Consider the following 18,808-nt stretch of genomic DNA (forward strand, 5'->3'; position numbering starts at 1 on the left):
TTCACTTTCCGGGTGAACGGAGTGCACACGAACTCCAAGGAAATATTGAGATATTCGTTGCCTCTGTAATCTAGGGCGTTCACCAGGAAAGTGAAAGGACGTGGGTTCGATTCCCCGCCGGGGCAGTTAAATTTTTCTCGTCCCAAAATATGTCTTCGCATCAGCCATCTGTTACAAACCTTTGCACTAATCTTTTACAAAATAATATATTCAGTATAGAATGAGGCAAAAAACAGTAAGTTAATTGTTTTTTTCATCTAAGCTCACAAACCTTCCAAAATTACCCCATAGTTAAGAACCCCCCATTCTAGATTACGATTACGAAGCTGAAACATTACCGCCTAGGAAGCTGAAATTACGGCATAGTCCCTTTTCTCTGGTATATTTCAGATTTTTATTTCCATAGTGTCAACAATAGAATTTTCTTTCTTTTCGGACATTCTAAGTCAAGTGAGCCATATGCAGGGTGATTTTAAATTAGTGGGGCAAACTTTAAAAGGTGAAATAAGACTCCTAAACAAGCATTTTTGGTCATAGAATGCGCGGTTCGCCATAAACAATATATTATATTTTTATGACGGATTTTCTGCCATAAATGCATCCAACTATTCGAGGGTGCAGGGAATTAAAATTTGGTAGGCCTTCTCATGCTGCATCCTGAGTAACGCAAATTCTACCACAAGTCATTGTACCGCTTGATCATTGCTTGGCGCATCATAACCTTGATGGTCCTTTAACCTTGAAGGTACATATGCGCCCTCGAATGGTCGATAGCACATATCGCAGCAAATCCGTCGGAAAAATATGATATTTGGTTTATGTTCTAAAAACACGATCTTCTGCCTTTGCTATTGAGATCCGACCACACATTCATTGATCGAAAATTCATGTTTTTACGTGTCTTATAATACCTCCTAAAGTTTGTCCCATGAATTATAATCACACTGTATACACAAACTTCACTAAGATTCCGACTGATGATACATACAGATGATCGAAATTATATATCTGTCTCCACTTCTCTTTCAATAATTTTAATCACTCATAGGAAATAAGCTTACGGACTATGTTTAAACTCCATACTCCGAAAGCTAATAGTTGTTCCGAAATCATCCTTAACAAAAAAAGTTCCCTGAAAGCATAAATTTTTTGATAATATAATTAACATATCAAAATAGTTTTGTAGCAGAATTATTGATAAGTGGCTTTAATTGAAGGTTGTTAAGGGTAATTTTTTTTGTAACCAGTGTATGTAATTTCAAAAATTAATACTTCGAATTAATATTTATCAAGCATATCACTAGAGAATGACAAATTATTAATAAATAAAATATCCTAAGATACGTATAATTGAAAAACAAAAATCAATTCCCAAGATAATCCACGATGTTGGACAGGCTTCGCACGTTGATTATCAGTAGAAAACCACTTAGATTCACTTATTCTTCGTGAAACAAGAAATGCCGCGGTTTTTTTTTTGTCTCCCCGCATAAGTAGAATATTTACTAAAATAGGAGAAGGCTTTCAGTAAGTAAGAGCCAGTGACATTTTTAATAAGAAAGCATAAAGACCACTTAACGTGTCCATGAATATGTATTAAGAGTCAGGAGAAGAAAAAGAGCATTCTCATGCACGAGTATGTCTCTTCGAAAAATATAAAATTATAAATTTCCCGAGACGTAATCTCAAGAAAAGTGAAAGCAGCTGCCATCAGGCTCCCACTCTCATAAATTCCGTAATTAAACATAAGAATGCAGATTCTTGGTTATGTTAGTTCGTAAGTGCATCATTACATCCTAAAAAATGCAAGAGCCACAGTTTTTCTTTTACAGAAAAGTTTTAGTTTAGTGAAGAAAGTTTATTCATGAAAAAATAAAACTTTTCTGAGAGAAATAAAATAAACACAACTCTGCTTTGTAGAAAGTTTTCTACACAGAACAGAATTTTATTTACTTCGTCGTTTCCCAGCCCAATGAGGCTGTCTGACGACTTACAAATAGCCTTTCTGAAACAATGTGAAGGAGAATGAGACATGTTTGTACATGTATGTGTAAAGCATGGGTGTGTGTTTGTGTAGAGTAAACAAAAATCCCGTCCAACATTATGTCTAAAATACAAATGTAGTATACGCTCTAAATGATCCCAATCAGGGGGGGGGGGAGTGAAATATTCAATATTTAAAAAAATCGTTGGTAGATAAAAAACCATATAACACATACAATACCTATAAGACATATACAGGGTGATCAGCGGATAAGCCCTTATTTCAAAATTAAATATGTCTACAACAAAGATCAATGGAATTATGCGATAAACGGTACGTTTATTAGCAAAACTGTAAGAATGTTGTGCAGAAATTTCGAAAATTTAGTTTTTTTTTTAATTTCAAAAAATTAAAAAAAAAACTGGAGATTTTGGGGTTCCGAAAATCCTCATTTGTGTGAAGAGAAACCACTGCATTCGCCTAAAGTTATTGCACGGGCTGCGGTATGCGCCAAGAGGCATTATCGGCCCCTTCTTCGTGCGAGAAACGATTACTACTGAACGTTACGTTACAATTTTGGAACAATTTGTCAGCACACATGGTGCATACCGCAGCCCATGCAGTAACTGCGAATGCAGTGGTTTATCTTCGCACAAATGAGAATTTTCGGAACCCCAAAATCTCGTTTTTTTTTGTTTTTTTTTTTAATTTTAAAAAATTAAAAAAACAACAACTAAATTTTCAAAATTTCTGTACAACATTCTTACAGTTTTGCTAATAAACGTACCGTTTACCGCATAATTCTATTGATCTTTGCTGTTAATTGTTCTTTGAAATAAGGGCTTATTCGCTGATCACCCTGTATGTAGATAACACATACGGATTCAAGAATTGAGTACAATATACCAGTGGCAAAGTAGATAAAGTGAGATATAATTGGATGACTTATACAGAACAATAAAAATAGAAATGCACAGTATAAATATATATTATCTCCTCTTTTTTCTAATTCAATTTTTTTTAAATTCCTTTTTTTTCTCGAAAACATTTATAACAAAAATAATGATGAATACATAATTTTCTTTATCAGTAGAGTGTCCTGTCAGTATGCCTATGGTGTATTGGCCTATGGTATATTGTTCTCTGTAATCCACTATCTCATTGAGATGGCCATATTCAGAGTTCTGTAGTTTGTCATAGTGGGTTACTAGACTTGATAAAGTCCAGTATAATGGGTATACCCAGGTCTTTCCTGATTTCAGCTCCACGTGTAAATTTAGGTGCAATCACAACAGACCTTGGGATCTTGTTTTGCTGAGAGATTGTAGTTTTTGCACATTGCTATGACTTGCGTATGTCCAGACCGAGGCTGCATATGTCATAATTGGTCGAAGTATAGATTTATATATATAATATTACTTTTTCTTCTTTAAGGAGAGACGAGCTTGAGGAAATGCCATTTTAGCGAGCATGCCTAGGGTTTGGGTGGCCTTGTTCCTGGCACAGTCAATCTGCGGACTTTTCTCACTGGTTCCACTGCCGCTATACCGATATAGATGGGAGCGTTTCCTGGGTCCGTTTTTCTTGTGAACCAAATAAATTGGAACTTGCTGTGTTTCTGCTCAATGGCGTTGATATCACACCAATTCTCAATGTCCTCGACGATTTCTTGAAGATTTTCCGGCAATATAAAGTTTTCTATATATTCATTCTAAAAGTTTCCAGATGTATAACTTTTAATACACATAGAACCGCTCACAATCCCGGACTGATGCAAAGCACTCTACTTCCTTAAAGATTGAAAATAAATGAATTTGAAGGGTGGCCCATAAATATGTGTAAATGGTTTAAAAATTCATAAAAATTGAAGGAATACTTCACGTGAAGAGGGATTTTGTTTGGACAGAGGAAAAAAAAATAGTAACTAAATTTTTGTTGATAAACAGGGCGCTGCCCGAAAGCAAATCACTGGAAATATGATGGAATCACTGGATCGTACGATTAATGATCGCACAGAGGATCCTTACATCGAGGATTCACTGTAATAAAATATAACTATGCACAATACCCTTTTATCTGGCTTAAAATTCGTTCCTGCCGATCTCTCCGTTAAAATGTCTTACCACAGAGAGCAACGGGCCTACAACGGCACACTTATTCAAACATTACACTTCACTCACTTCTGAAATATAGATGGCAGCACTGAAGAATCAGACACAACACTATATACGCACTCAGACTGTTAGACACAGACGCTGACACATTCGGGACATAAATCATTCGACAGTTAATTGTCCATGGCGATAGACCGGAGTCGTCCTGGATTTCAAAGAAAGAAAATGTGTCACAAAATAAACAATCTAAATTTTCATAAGGTCCCGTTGTCCTCAAACTCCCAATGAAAAAGTGGTTGCCCGGTCTCCCCTCAGTCCATTGAAAACAGTTCCACGCTTCTAAGTGCAATATTCGCATAAAATATAGATATAGATATTTTAATTTAAAGAAAACATAAGAAAAACTGGGAAAAAAGCTGCATAAAAACTAACGGACAGTCCTTCTTTCCCTCGTTCATTTTCTTCTTTCCCAATTTTTCGCCGATTTTTGTGAATTCCTTCATCTTAATGAATACTGCACTTAAAAACGTGAAATTTTTTGTTCGGCTCAGAGGAGACAAGGGTAACAACTTTTAAACTTGGCGTTGGAAGACTGTATAAAAATTTCGATTTTTTTATCTTATTTTGTGACACACTGTATTTCTCTTCACAAAACTAGTACAGGATGGTTTATTTTGAATTGAAATCACACTTATACAACAAACAGTTGATGATATAAAAGCCGGATTAGGGAGAAAATTATAACGTTATGACCAACTAACGTTGCTAACACCCTGGTGAGAGAAATTGACATCCTATAAATAAACTACCGATTCAATTTCCGGGTAGAATGTTTTTTCCCCCCGGAAATTCAAAAATGAGAAAATGACGTCCTCTTTTCTTGGTAACGTTTTTCCCTCCGACGAATACGATGAGATTGGAAAACCCTTGTTGAAAAAAAAAAATGATTGAAATCTTAAAAATTCTGCCGAGTTTGGAAATTGCGAGCTAAATTTCCTTTCTCAATTTTACAGAATAAATTCGGATCGATTTTTTTCCCCTTTTCTCGATTTAGCGAAAAAATATTTATTGCTGATGACGGATATGGTTTTTCCTCTTTCTTGATATTGTATTGAAGATGTATTTCTTATTCAATAAGAATAGCAAAAACTATAGCGTAATGATCAATATACATATGTATAAAGATTTGTTTATATTTTGTGTTAGAAATGTGTGTACGATTAAAGAATTAAATATTTATTCAAAACATGTTGTGTTGTCCACAAAGACAATTGGTGGGATTGCGTGGGTCACAACGTCTTCCGAGATGAGTCGTTCAAATTCACTAACATCCAGGGTCTGTTGTGCAATGGGTCACGATCCAAAGTTCTTTCGCCAGGGCTTCCGAGAAAGATTGTATGAATCCATTTACGGTCAGGTATTCTTGAGCTATGCTATTGTTAGACGCAAACTTGGGTCGTATGGGTTGGAAAACCATGGTGTATGGGTCATACAAATACACTTACAGTCAGGTATTCTTGATCTATGGTTAAAGAAGTTTGATTCCACCTGTTTAAGATGACCAGCTCTAGTATATAATTGTTGCTCTTTACTACTAAGAGATGAGATTCCGAACACAAAAAGTTCGTGCCATCGAAAACTGTGAAAAACGTAAAATAGGAGTTTATTCTCTTGCAAATGAACTCAATGTCGGGGGGGGGGGGGGGACACAGATATTTTCCATTTTAAAGCAAAAGGAACGTTAGCAAGAAAAATGGCTGAAAAACGGAAATAAGGTAGGAAAAAATAAATTCGCGAAGAGAAAGGACTTATTGCCATAGGCGCAATGGTACGCGATTGGTTTGTTTGATCAAGAAGTAAAAATTTACATGTTTCTGACCCGATTCTACTACAAAAAGCTCGAAAGCTGCAGAAGAGTTCTCATCAACAGGACTCATTGATAGATCATCATCAAGACTCATCAACTTCAAAACTTCGAATGGACCGTTTTCGTGTACTTCCCGAAATTGTGTTTTAGAAATTGTGCGGAGAACTTCATCATTGTTGATGCCAATGATGAAGTGTGCCAAGGATGGAGTAAAGAACTTCACGACGCATTTTTTTCGAGCCGTGAATGTCCATAAAAGAGGGGTTTTACTATATTCTGTATCTGTCATAATGTAACGTATTTTCTACCCCGGTCGACTTGAAATGATACATGCTTGAAACAGTATTTTTTATGTTAGAGCTGGACATGTGATTAAAAACCTTCATGCCCTACCAAAATCTCTTACAGTCCCTAGCACATATTGGGAGACAGATTTATTCCGCCCTGTTTTCTACATACAATGGATAAAATTTTTAGGGGTAAAAAGCATGGTTCACAAAGCATAAAAAAATATGCTCTCGTAGAAATATCATTAAGAATAAATATTATATTTTTAACCATTGATTTATTTCAAGTTTTTTACTCATATTTTCAATAACATATGTCATGCTATGCCAATTTAATATTGTACATATCTCTGATACCTAATATTTTTGAAATTGTCAATTATTAAGAAATAAAAATGCATTAAAAACAGATTCCGTGCATGATAAAATAGCTTAATATCAATGTAATGGAGTAAAAATTGATTCAAAATAAAGAAAAACAGTTCATTTTGTGTAAGATGAGGCAAGTGATATGAAGATTTAATTGGATGACTTAGTAAAATTCAAATTAAAAATTCAAATTTTTGAAAATTAAAACAATTAAATGATTGATAAATATATATATTTATTTATTTATTAAATTATAGATCAAGAATTCATGAATGGAATCCAAATAATTTTCATCATTTTATGAAGTGAACTGTTTACAGTATTTTAAATAAATTTTTATTCGATTACATTGATGTTATGATGTTTTATCATGAACGCGAGGGGTTAATAAAGCAATTTCTTCCTTAATGCTTAAAATGTACAAAAATATGCGTATTGGAGATATGTATAGCATTGTATAGGCATAGCGTAGGATATACAGGGTGAATCCGACCTATTCTGTTTAACGAAAGGGGATGACAGACGAGCTCAAGTGGGACATGAAACACCCTACTTACCCTATCCTATTTCGAACCGTTATCGAGTTATGATGTATGATCGATTATAGACAAAGAATGCGTCTAATAAACTCAAATTTGTGAATTTTTTAAGAGAATACTAAACACATGCTTGGAAAGCACGGAAAAAATGCTAACCTTATCCTATAAAGCTCATTCAAAAGTTGGTACAATGGCCAAGTTTGTGATAAATTTTGTCGATTTTAGCTGGAAGGGTGTTTGCGTAATTGGCGATGAAAAATGTTGGCAAATATCGATATTGAACTTTGCCAATTTCCAACGCTTGTAGCTTGCCAAAGAATCCAGATATTCTAATGTAATTGTTATATTTTTTATTCTTCATATATAAACATATACATAATTTGTGTGCAGATTGCTTAGAAATTTCACAAATTCGGGTTTTTTCAGAATTGATGAATTTTTTTCCATAATCGATTATCCACCATAACTCAAAAACGGTTCGCATAAGACAGGGCTGTCAAGGTGTTTCATGTTTCACTCGGGCTCGTCTATCAACCCCTTTCATTTGGCAGAATATATCACGTTCACCATTCATTATCGAAAATACGTATAAAAATTGAAATGAATCAATGATTAAATAGTATTTCAATGTTATTTCTACTGGATCACATGTTTCTTGAGAATTTTTAATCACGTTAAAAGGTATCGATTTAGGTAAGTACATCTTAGACCCATCCTTAACTCACTCCTCGAGTTTGGGAACGGCGGAAAACCAACTTCATCCGACCACTACTGCAATGTCGGTAGGGTTCGAACCCGGATCCTAAAGATGCGAATCCGTCACTTTGACCACGCGACTCCACAGTGGCATTCTACCGTGCTGAAAAATGAAACTTCATTAGTTAAGTACACGGAAGTCTCTATCGGGAAAATTAAAAGACAAAGTAATAATAAGTTAACGGCTCAGCGATGTAGCCACTCACATTACTGTAAATACAATTTTTATCGGAAAATTTTCTAATGGAAATATTGCTAATGAAATTATATTATGCAAAAAAAAAGAAAAAGAAAGATCGTGATTGTTTACTTTTGATTAAAATGCTTTATAGACCTTATTTTTTTCTAGTTCATGGAAAGTCTTAACAAGTACAAAAAAAAGGAAATCACCCAGATAAGTTCAAATTTATATTCAGAAATTGCATTGGAATGCAGTGGATTTGAGTGGAACATTTATGATAAAAAAAGGGAATGAATTCTATTTTTTTTTTTCTAATTCCATTTCCCGAAAATAAGACTTTTAGCTAAGCAACTTCTTTTGATGAATATGCATTAGACTCAATTTGCGAGAACTCTCCTCTTTATCTAATATTCATGTTTATGATTCAATGATTAATTGATTCAAACGAAGCATTTACAGGAAATGCGATTCTTATTCATTTCGAACATTTCATTTCTGAAAAAAGTGTAAGATAATTCCTGAAGCTTCAGTAATTGAAAGAAGAAAAAGTAATGCAAATCGGGAGAAATTGAATTTCAGATATTCTCAGTTTATTAATGAAATATTCATTTGAAAGTTTGACATTAGTGAAATTTTTACCTTTTAACGATTTTGTGAGCATATATATATATATATATATATATATATATAATATTTGAAGCTTCATGGAGTCAGCTGTAAATTATATATTTTGCTAATAAGGAATAATTTCATAAACGGGACAGGAAAATTATTTTTGTGAGCAATGAATAAATGCTTAATGATGAATTTTTTGACTCAGAGTAACAAGCAATTTTTGCATAACATTAGATGATATTCTAATTTAATTCAATATTTTATTGAAAGTAGTGGAATGCCAATTATTTAAATTAGGGTTAATTTGGTTAATTGAATAAGTCATACAAATAAATATGCATGAATGCACATCGTTTTTTAATTGCAACTGTACTGAAAATTCCCATTGAATCCAATCATATTTATTACTGTATTCAGGGGAAATGCTTTTTGAACAGTGAAATCAACTACATTTTTTAAATAAGTTTACCGGAACGAATAAATTTTATTATTACAAACTTTTCTAGTTTACTTAATTTTTTTTTAAATACAAGTAATTTCATAATTTTTACTTTAAATTTTATAAATTGCTTAACCCTTATCTGGTGAAGTGGGGTCATTTCAACTCCCCACATTGATCATTTTGAACCATCTGAACCATCCTCTTTTCATTACAATTCAAGCTCGTTTGACACTCGTTTATGTCATTGTTCTACTTTTTCGTCCCTTTCTATCATTGATGAATTTTTCCCTGACGAAATGACGCCCACCACACCACCTGCGTAAGGCTTTTTTGTCTGAGTGTCTGAGCGTTCAGATCGGAATGTCGTCTCGGAAGAGCGTCGGTTAATCCGATAACAATTTCAAATTAATCATGACACATTAGATATCCGAGGTTAATCATGCCACTCAGGAAAGTTTCCTTGGACCCATTTTCTTTTCAATTTTTATCGATGAACTCGATCAGAATAATTTATGGAATTGTTTGTGAATTTGCGGTTAAACTAATGGATGCAGTTGGGAATCAAAGCGATAGGGAGCTGCTCCAGGCCACCTTAAATAGGATTGTAGCATGACGTATGACGTTCAGCCTTGGCAAGTGCATAGTCTCTCATTTTGGTTCGAACAACCCTCGATTAACTAACGCGCTAAATGGGAAAACTATTCTGGATGCAACTGGGCCCACCGATTTGGGAATTATCACTGACTTAGGTTTCCTGAACATTGTTCCACGATGGTGAAAAAAATCAAATGGAATGCTTGGTTTGATTCTTGAGAAGTTCTTTTCGCGTTTGCCCAGAGTCATCCTTCCGCTTTTTCGAGACAGGCCTAGAGTACGCCTTACACTTTTGGGGACCCTATCTTCAGAAGGATATATTGACTTGGTTGAAGGGGTGCAAAGAAGAGCCGCTAGAGCGCAGGCAGATATGCAAGGCTTGAGAAATGAAGAAAGACATGATTTGTTGAATATGTTTGCGAATAACATGGGCATCGCGGAGATATGATTGAAGTATTTAAAGATTGAAGTATATAGATGATGGATTTGATGAATCATGAAATATTGTTACGCTGTCTTTCAAATGCTTCGACTCGGGGGCACCCGTTTCGATTAAGGATAATTACCCGTTAAGGATAATTCTAGGTTATTTTGTAGTAAGGGTTTTTTTTCCCCTACAGGGTAGAAAATGCATGGAATAGCTTTCCTTCTGATGTCGTGAATTCCCCCACGATAGACACCTTGCAGAGGAAATATGATAAGATGGGTGATCGAGTATATTCAAATTTAAAGAATTACAACCATATATCCATGAGCAGATATTTTAGTTGTTAAGTTACTATTTTGGCTTATTATTTTTGAGTTGTTGTATTTAGATTAATAATATTTATTTTTATTTCTCGTTTTAATTTTTTCCCAGCCACCTTGTTGGGCAATTTGTCTGCTGTAGTTTCTAATTTTGTATTTGTATAGTGAATCGTACGTAAGATCTGTGCGATCAACATGTGTCGTTGTGGTGATGTTTACAAGGATTGTGTTTCCGACTTCGAAGAAGACTAACTTTTGTTCTTGTGAAAATATTGTAAATATTATTTGAATTTGCGAATTTCATTTTCTGAGTATATTTTAAACATATTGGTTCATTTGTTAAATCATAAAAAATGCTTTCAAAAATTTAACACCCGATTTAAAAAAAATAAAGAAAAGTAATGTATTCCTTCATTTCTGTCTAATGCGCATCTTAGTTAAAGATAGTTTCCAGAAAGAATTACAGAAAATTGAAAAAAAATATATTCAGTGAGTTATTTGATCGATGAATGAAGTCATGTAAAAAATTCATTGCTTTTATGAAAACTCTGTTTGTGAATTTTTTAAATTCATTAAGAGAAACCCCTTTTAACGTTCATCTCTCTTTACGGTCAAATAATAATTTCACCTTGTATAATGAATCTACACATTTTGAACCCCTGATCAACGGCCACCTCTCTTTTACATACGAAATTTTCTTTGTCCCACCGATGTTCACAAAAGCGAGACTTTACTCACTGGGTTTAAAATTGGACCACGGAGTCAGTTAGGCGAGGATTACACTATAAAAGTTTGCTAAAAGATCTTCCACAAAACTTGAAATATACAACCAATAAAACGCATCGGTTACGTTCAAGCGAATTTAACCAACAGGCTTATTGGTTGTTTTTTTTCTTAAAGTTTTGTGAAGGGACTTTTATCAAACTTTTATAATGTAGTCCTTTTTATCAAAACGATAAAAATGCCAACGAGTTTTGCAAAAGGAAATAAAGAAATGAGTTATTTCAAACCCGATGATGTGTGTCTTTGATAAAATGAAAATCATGTGAAATAATTCACTTCAACTGCTCTATAACGGGCTAAAAATCTGCTTCCGGAACAGAATGCCATTTTTAGATTATAATTATTTCGTAAGTCAGGAACTCGATTTCGCGAAAGCCTGTGTTCCTTCCCGCTTCGGCTCGCCTATGATGTAGAAACGCGAACCCATTAACCTACGCGTTATGTGAAGTGGAAACTTTCGAGGAACTATTTGCAATCATTAGTCGTCTTGAGAGGCAAGTTACAATGAAAGAATTTTCGAGCCAAGCGCCTATCATTACACGTTTTATGATCAAAATCACGCGTTCTTCTTCTGAACGTCACACATAGTTCTATAAAGGAAATTTTCCACATCCCTTTCCTCACTCAAATGCCATAAAACTGCAATGAATTTATTTTTACATAGATTTAAATTCCTGATCTTTCACACAAATTCCATCATTTTATTTCACGAATAGAAGTTGTGAGTAGAAACTGCCATTAAATTTCTTTTGTGATTAGATTTGCAGAAGAATTTTTTTTTTTTGAAAAGTAGTTTTTTTTGGGGTGTTATATGTGCAATATATATGCTACGATGAATATAAGTTATCTGTATTGCTACTGCCAAATCACACATGCACCCCATCCGCATTCCTCTGCTGAATTTCTAACGAAAGTTATCGGTGAACTATGCATAATCACTGAACGCCTTGATGAAGTCTGACAAATATTTCATTACATTTATTACTTTTACTGGCGGTTGTGCTCAAATTCCAGATCAAGTTGGTTGTACGGATAAATATGGGAAAATCAGTCGAAAATACCACTTAAATATTTAAACACACATGAGTTTCTCCTGTTCGTGATGCGAGTGCTGCATGTATTCTGCCATAAAAAGCAAATTAAATTTAAATTAGGATGAAGAAGGTAGAAATACAAAATTTTTACCGTTGTCGTTTATGCTGGTTTTATCATATTTATCAACATTTTTGAATGTAATGCACACCACTGATTGACTTCATCATTCTAAGCTGAAGTTTGAGCAAACTTTTCGGTAAATTTAAGAAATTCGTTGACGATTTATTGTAAACAGAGTGATTATAAACAAACTGACACTACTCAGACCTATGCATCACCCAGTCTGGTTGACGTATTTCGTTGAAATTGGTATATATATATATATGAACCATTGGAAAAAGGAAACTGCAATAAAAAATTCTATTGTATACCACACGATTTTTCACGTGGTAGTCGAAAATTGAACTAGTGTCTTTGTATATTATTATTATGTGTTATATTTATGCATATTAGTTTCCTTTTCTCCACTTGGTTCCATGTAACCTATATACAGTAGAGCCATGCTTATCAGAATTAATGGTGAGGAAAGTGAACACGTGTAATCGAAAAACACGATTGAAGATTTAACAACCTGGAGTAAAAAAAAAAACTATTTGGAAAAAGTATTTATGTATTTTTTTTTACCTGTTAAAATGGCTATCCACTGTATATATTCATATTAACCATGCGAAAAAATCTAATAAAAAATCATATTTATTGAAGGATAGATACAAGGATATAATATATTGGGTTTTATTGATGGCAGATATGCAGTAGAACCCTGATTATCCGGGCTAATGTTATTAATAGGAATGGTGATTATGGATAACTGAAAAACGTCGTTGCCCTACTCCTTTATGAGCCATTCGTAGCTATAAAATGTACACACCACGAGAATGACACGAACAAGGAATTGTGCTGGCCCAACCGTTGAGCCATACGGTCACGTGACCGCATCCGAAGTTACACCGTTCTTCTGTTGCAAATCTTTCTTTGAGTTTTGCGAAAATCATCATTCAGTTTTGAAAAAAAAAAACAACAACAACAACAACAACAACAACAACAACAACAACAATGCATTTCAACTAAATTTACGGCACCTGTTGTGATCAGCTTTAAACAGCGTCTTGTTCTTATGTGCATATATGGGGGCTACCGTTTCAACGCGTTGGCGTGGGAGAGTTCAGCACTCAGAATTGGGAGTACAGGAATGAAGAAATCCTGCTCTACGAAATGAAAATGTTTGTTTTCATCACGAGCCTTCACAAAATTTTTATTACCAATTGGGGGAGGGGAAACACCAACAACAATAATACAGATAGAAAAGAGCTGAACTGAAAATTGAAATTCTCGGCTGTTCCACGCACTGATAATCGAGATCCTACTGTATCAAATTTCAACGAAATACATTTAATACAAGTAGAACAAATGCTACATAGATCTTAGTAGTGTTACATTAATTATATCCACCCTATATATAATCACCGATAATTAAATGTGATACATTCAAAATATTTATCAAACTTACCAAAACGACCAATGGTTATGCATATTTCCCGGATTTATTACTTTTACCGAGATATAACATATACCGTAACATATGTACAGTATAAATTATTCATAAATATTCATTCACCTATCATTTACTTCTCATTAATATTGGATAATTAGTTTTTTATGGGCAAAGTCTTTTTTTTTTCGCTCATGTTTCCGATTTTTCTTAATCGATGGTAGAAAAGATTAAATTATCTCAGTAGAATGTGATTGTCTCTGGTCAATATTCCACGGGACATTCCAGTATTTTCACGTTATTTTTGGGGTGTCCCGATTCCATTTCATGAAAGACTCCAGTTCTTCGACGATGCCATCAGGCATGTTTGTTCCTTGCTCGGCAATTAAGGATGGAGATTTTTTTTTTCAATTGTGATTCGAAAATTATTTTATGTTATTTAAATTGGAATATGATTTCTATTATTACTATTCAGCCTATAGGCATAAACTTCAGTTTTTTATTTATTTAAAAAAAGGTGAAAAAATATAGATAATTATAATTGAAACTTTTAAGTCCAAAGATATTAAAATCCCGTATTGCATCTTGTTTTACTTGACAGATCTGACAACATCAATCCATACTGGAAAAAAGTCTGAATATAAAAAACAATTGAGTTTGTTTTTATATTAACATGTTGAGATTGTGTAGTTGCTAACATTTTAGTGTTATTTTAATGATGCATTGCCAAACAGCGTTTTTATTGCATTAGAAATTTAGCTTGAGAAATACATTTTTTTTAACATTTCAATATTAATCAAATCTTGAGTCATGTTCAATTAATTAGCTTAAGTTACAATCTCAGTTAATTAGTTTTTGATATTTTTAATCTTTTCCTTACAAAAAAATCTAAGGAAATGGATTTTTTAAACTTTTTTTAGTGTCTTATTGAACAATAAGTGGCAAAAAATGCTTTCATTTTTTTTAGGACAATCAGGATTATATATCAAAAAATAAAATAAATATTCTGTAACGTATGGGAATTTATTAACGACGTATGAAAAAAGTATTTCTTAAAATTGTATGAAATGAGTTTTTCATGATTATAATCAAGAAATCTCATCATATTTTTATCAAATGCGAACCAGAATTACCCGTTATTTATATATTTATTTTTTTGCAATACAACTATAATAATTGCAAAAATATAATATAATCATTCGATATACATAGATATTTTTTAGGTTTCGAATACTTTTGATAAATGAAATCGAAGTACAAATTTTTTTTTCTCCGTAATGCAACTCGTTCGTTTACCAGATTTTGAAAATACATATCCAAGAAGCAATTTCTTGCAAAAGGTGATTGTCATACGTTATCTTTTATTTACAGGAATCAAATATTTGGCAACGGTAATGGGTTGGATATAACAGTAAATCGCTATAGCCGCATTGGAAATGAGATATTTTTTTCTTTGTTTTCCCTCTTAATATACAAACATATAGACTTTCAAATGCAGGTTCTCGATAACTTATGCACCATAATTCCTAGATATACGCATACGTGCATCCATATAAATTTTGCACCGAGTAATTCAAAAAAAGATTTCTCCGACATATCTTCAACTAATAAATGGTTTCAATGTTTTTGTCTGAAGATACTACTTTTCTTAAAGAAATATATATCTGTTAGTAATAAATTCAAGAAATTCATTAATGATTCACATTTTCTCGTATCCGTAACTTACGAGCTCCAACTTATTTAAAATTTGATATAAAAAATATATATATTTGGATAAGAAAACTACTATAGGGAAAATGTATTGTTATGCACAAGTAAGTATGTATAATGTTTTAATAGTATAGAAAATTATGCTATAAATATACAGTCAAACTTAATCAGTTGGTCACATAAGAAATATGGCCCCATAAGCGGAGTGACCCAATAAACTGAGTAAGCCATGACCTCGCTATTTCCTCTCTCCCATTGATGCAATCATGGACATAGAACCAAATTTTTGTTATTGAAACAATTTAGTCTTGAAAATTTATTAATTAAACTTACTAAATTTAATCACATTACATTTACCCTAATTTTCTTCTCCATCACAAAATCATATAAATTCGCAAAAGCCCAAGATAGGGTCGTTTTGACTGCAGTAGACATTTTTTAAAGTTTCCACTGTAAACCTCTTTTTTGACATAAAATAAAGTGTTCCAGGCTCTGCCACGAAACTGGGCTGGAAGAGATCTCGGCAACGGGATAAGTTCTGGCGTTCATTCATTCATTCATTGTAAACTACCCCATTGATAATTTTACATATTTCAGGGGATCAAATTGTTTTGCACGCTTTTGTAATCATTTCTTAATGATGAAAACAGTGAAGCAATGATGAAAACGATGGAAGACTAATACTAGTTTACCGTACACGCACTTCAGACAGATTGCTCCACAGAATTTCTAATGAATTGGTACGTGCCGGAATTGGTCAGTGTACGTGTTTGTTACCTAACGTGAAGTTTGTTTTTATTTTTAAAAATTCTTGTTATGTGTAGTGCTGCCATCTGCCACGAATTTCTCTAACTATGAGTGAAGTGAAATGATTGAATTATCACGCCACTGTAGGCCGAGAAGCCAAGCTGCAGTATACACCAAAACATAGTCGATAAAGTATGAAAATATAGTAAAAATATCATTTTCATGGCACCTAATTCCCGATTCTTGAATAAAAAAATGTGAAATAATCTTCAAAATTCAGTCTTCAGAATTCGGAGAAAACAAAATTGAGAAATGAAATAATTCATAAGAAATTTCGTTCTTTCAAACAACTTTGAGTTGAATTGGCCATACTTGTTGTGGCCCCTTAATGCACTCTTCCACCTGGGTATGGCCTGGAGACCACACGAGCATATAAGGAGCTCACATGAAAAAAGTTAAAATTGAAAAAAAAAATACATGTGTGTGTGATTTCATAAGAGCATAAAATATTCTAAATTATCGGTGACCAGCAATTACGCTTCAGTACGGGAATACATGGACATTGGTGGATCGTGGTTGCGGGGCTTCTTTCTATCTCATAGCCTCTGCCCCCTCCCGCAGGGCTGAAGGCCCCATCAGCCTCCTTTATATGGAATGGTGGAATTGGGACGTGTTCTTTCGAACGGCAAGAAAACCATGTACATTGCATGAAGAATTTAGATTTTTGTATGAAAATTGATGAAAACGTACTTTCACAAAAGTGTCTCTGCAAGCAGAGTAGTGATACGCATTATTTTGGGAATTCAATAGCATAAGAACCGAATATAAGACAACCGGGATTTTAAGGAAGTGACCCGGTAAACAGAGTGACTCGTTATCCGATCGACTCGCTAACGAGGTTTGACTGTATACTCTGCATGAAAATAAGAATGTTTTAATCAGGTTAACAAAGTCAAATATGTTCAAAATGATAAATTAAAACATTATTTCTAATTACATTTCATGTTAGTTTTGTATATTTATTGGAAAAAAAAGTGTTTTGCTACATTAACATTTCTTTAACTAATTTAATTAGTTACATATACTCTTTCATTTTAATATAACTTTTTGTCGAAATATTTAATGCTCATAATTAAATACATTATAACAGAAAATACAATCAGTGACAAACACTGCTGGAAATATGCTTGTTGCAAAACAAATTCATAAAAATGTATACGAAGTGTATTATTTATTACAGTTTAACACATGTAATTTTGCCGCTTGAGTATTTTAACAGCATATATATATGCGTTTCCTACTCCATACTTTTATTTAATCACAGTTCTATGAATAAGCTTCGCGAAATTCATTTTTCAATGCGAAACGTGCTTCACCGATTCAGCTTTTTTTTTTCAGAAACGTTGAGAAAAAATGCATAATTACTCCAGCTAATTAACTTGTACATTCCCTAAATCACCTCATAAATTCTTATGTGTGGGAAGCGGAGCTTATTAAAGTTTGGAAAACAAAATGCTGTATTAACTAGCAGCAAATAGAGAATCATTGGGTCTGAAGAGACGAGAAATTTACGAAGAAAGGATATAAAACATTTTTTTTTCGTACTAATTTCAAAAGAATAATACTCTTCTTTTAGACTTTTCTTACATTTTTCAGTAACAGTAGTTTAACTTAGTTACTGGTGAATAGTCTCTGAAACAACGGATACATGGATATATAATTTGAGTGAAAATATTCATACTTAATGAATAAAATAGCTAAGATCATTTGGAGTAACATTTGTACATCATTGCTTTATGTAATTAGGAGCTGTTGATAAAGTTGAAATGCCCAGCATGAAACGCAGTATTTAAGCCTTGTTTCGATTAGGTACCAAATATTTTGTTATATTTCATTGTTTACTCTTTATTGCTGTTAAAATGAAAACCATGGGCACTTAAGAAAATAATATTAAACATAAGAGCAATGTAAAAACAATAAGTTAATTGTTTCAACATCCAAGATCACGGACTCACTAATTTACCACGCACCAACTCCACTCATATACCGCCATACGGCAATTTCCAACCAGTGGAGTTGGGGACAAACGAAGGCTCCATCTATCGGTCATCGACACAGGCCCGGTAGGTAAAAAAAAACTTGTTTGTGATGCTCTTGCCCGGATTCGAAACGTTGACCTTGCCGCAACTTTTATCATGGAAGACGAGAATCTTGCCACTGCGTCACGTTGGGATACTCACGAGCTGACTGAAATGCCTTCATGTATGTCCGTGGAATGCTGTTTAGAAACAAACTGATGACTAAAAACCAATGGTTATAACTCAAAATAAGAAAATGAAGACATCAAACAGTTTCGAGGCACGCGGCACATTCAACCACATGTTTTGTTCAAGCGAGTAGTCTGTGCTGTATCACTGAAGAAATGTAATGTAAGGCTATGTAAGTCTCGAATCGGCTGTTTCGTGTATTAATTTTAGTATTTTGAATTA

Source organism: Pholcus phalangioides, unplaced genomic scaffold, assembly GCF_987345545.1.
Source record: "Pholcus phalangioides strain wild (caught in Gottingen) unplaced genomic scaffold, Ppha-v1.0 ptg000009l_1, whole genome shotgun sequence".
NCBI classification, from domain to species: Eukaryota; Metazoa; Arthropoda; class Arachnida; order Araneae; family Pholcidae; genus Pholcus; species Pholcus phalangioides.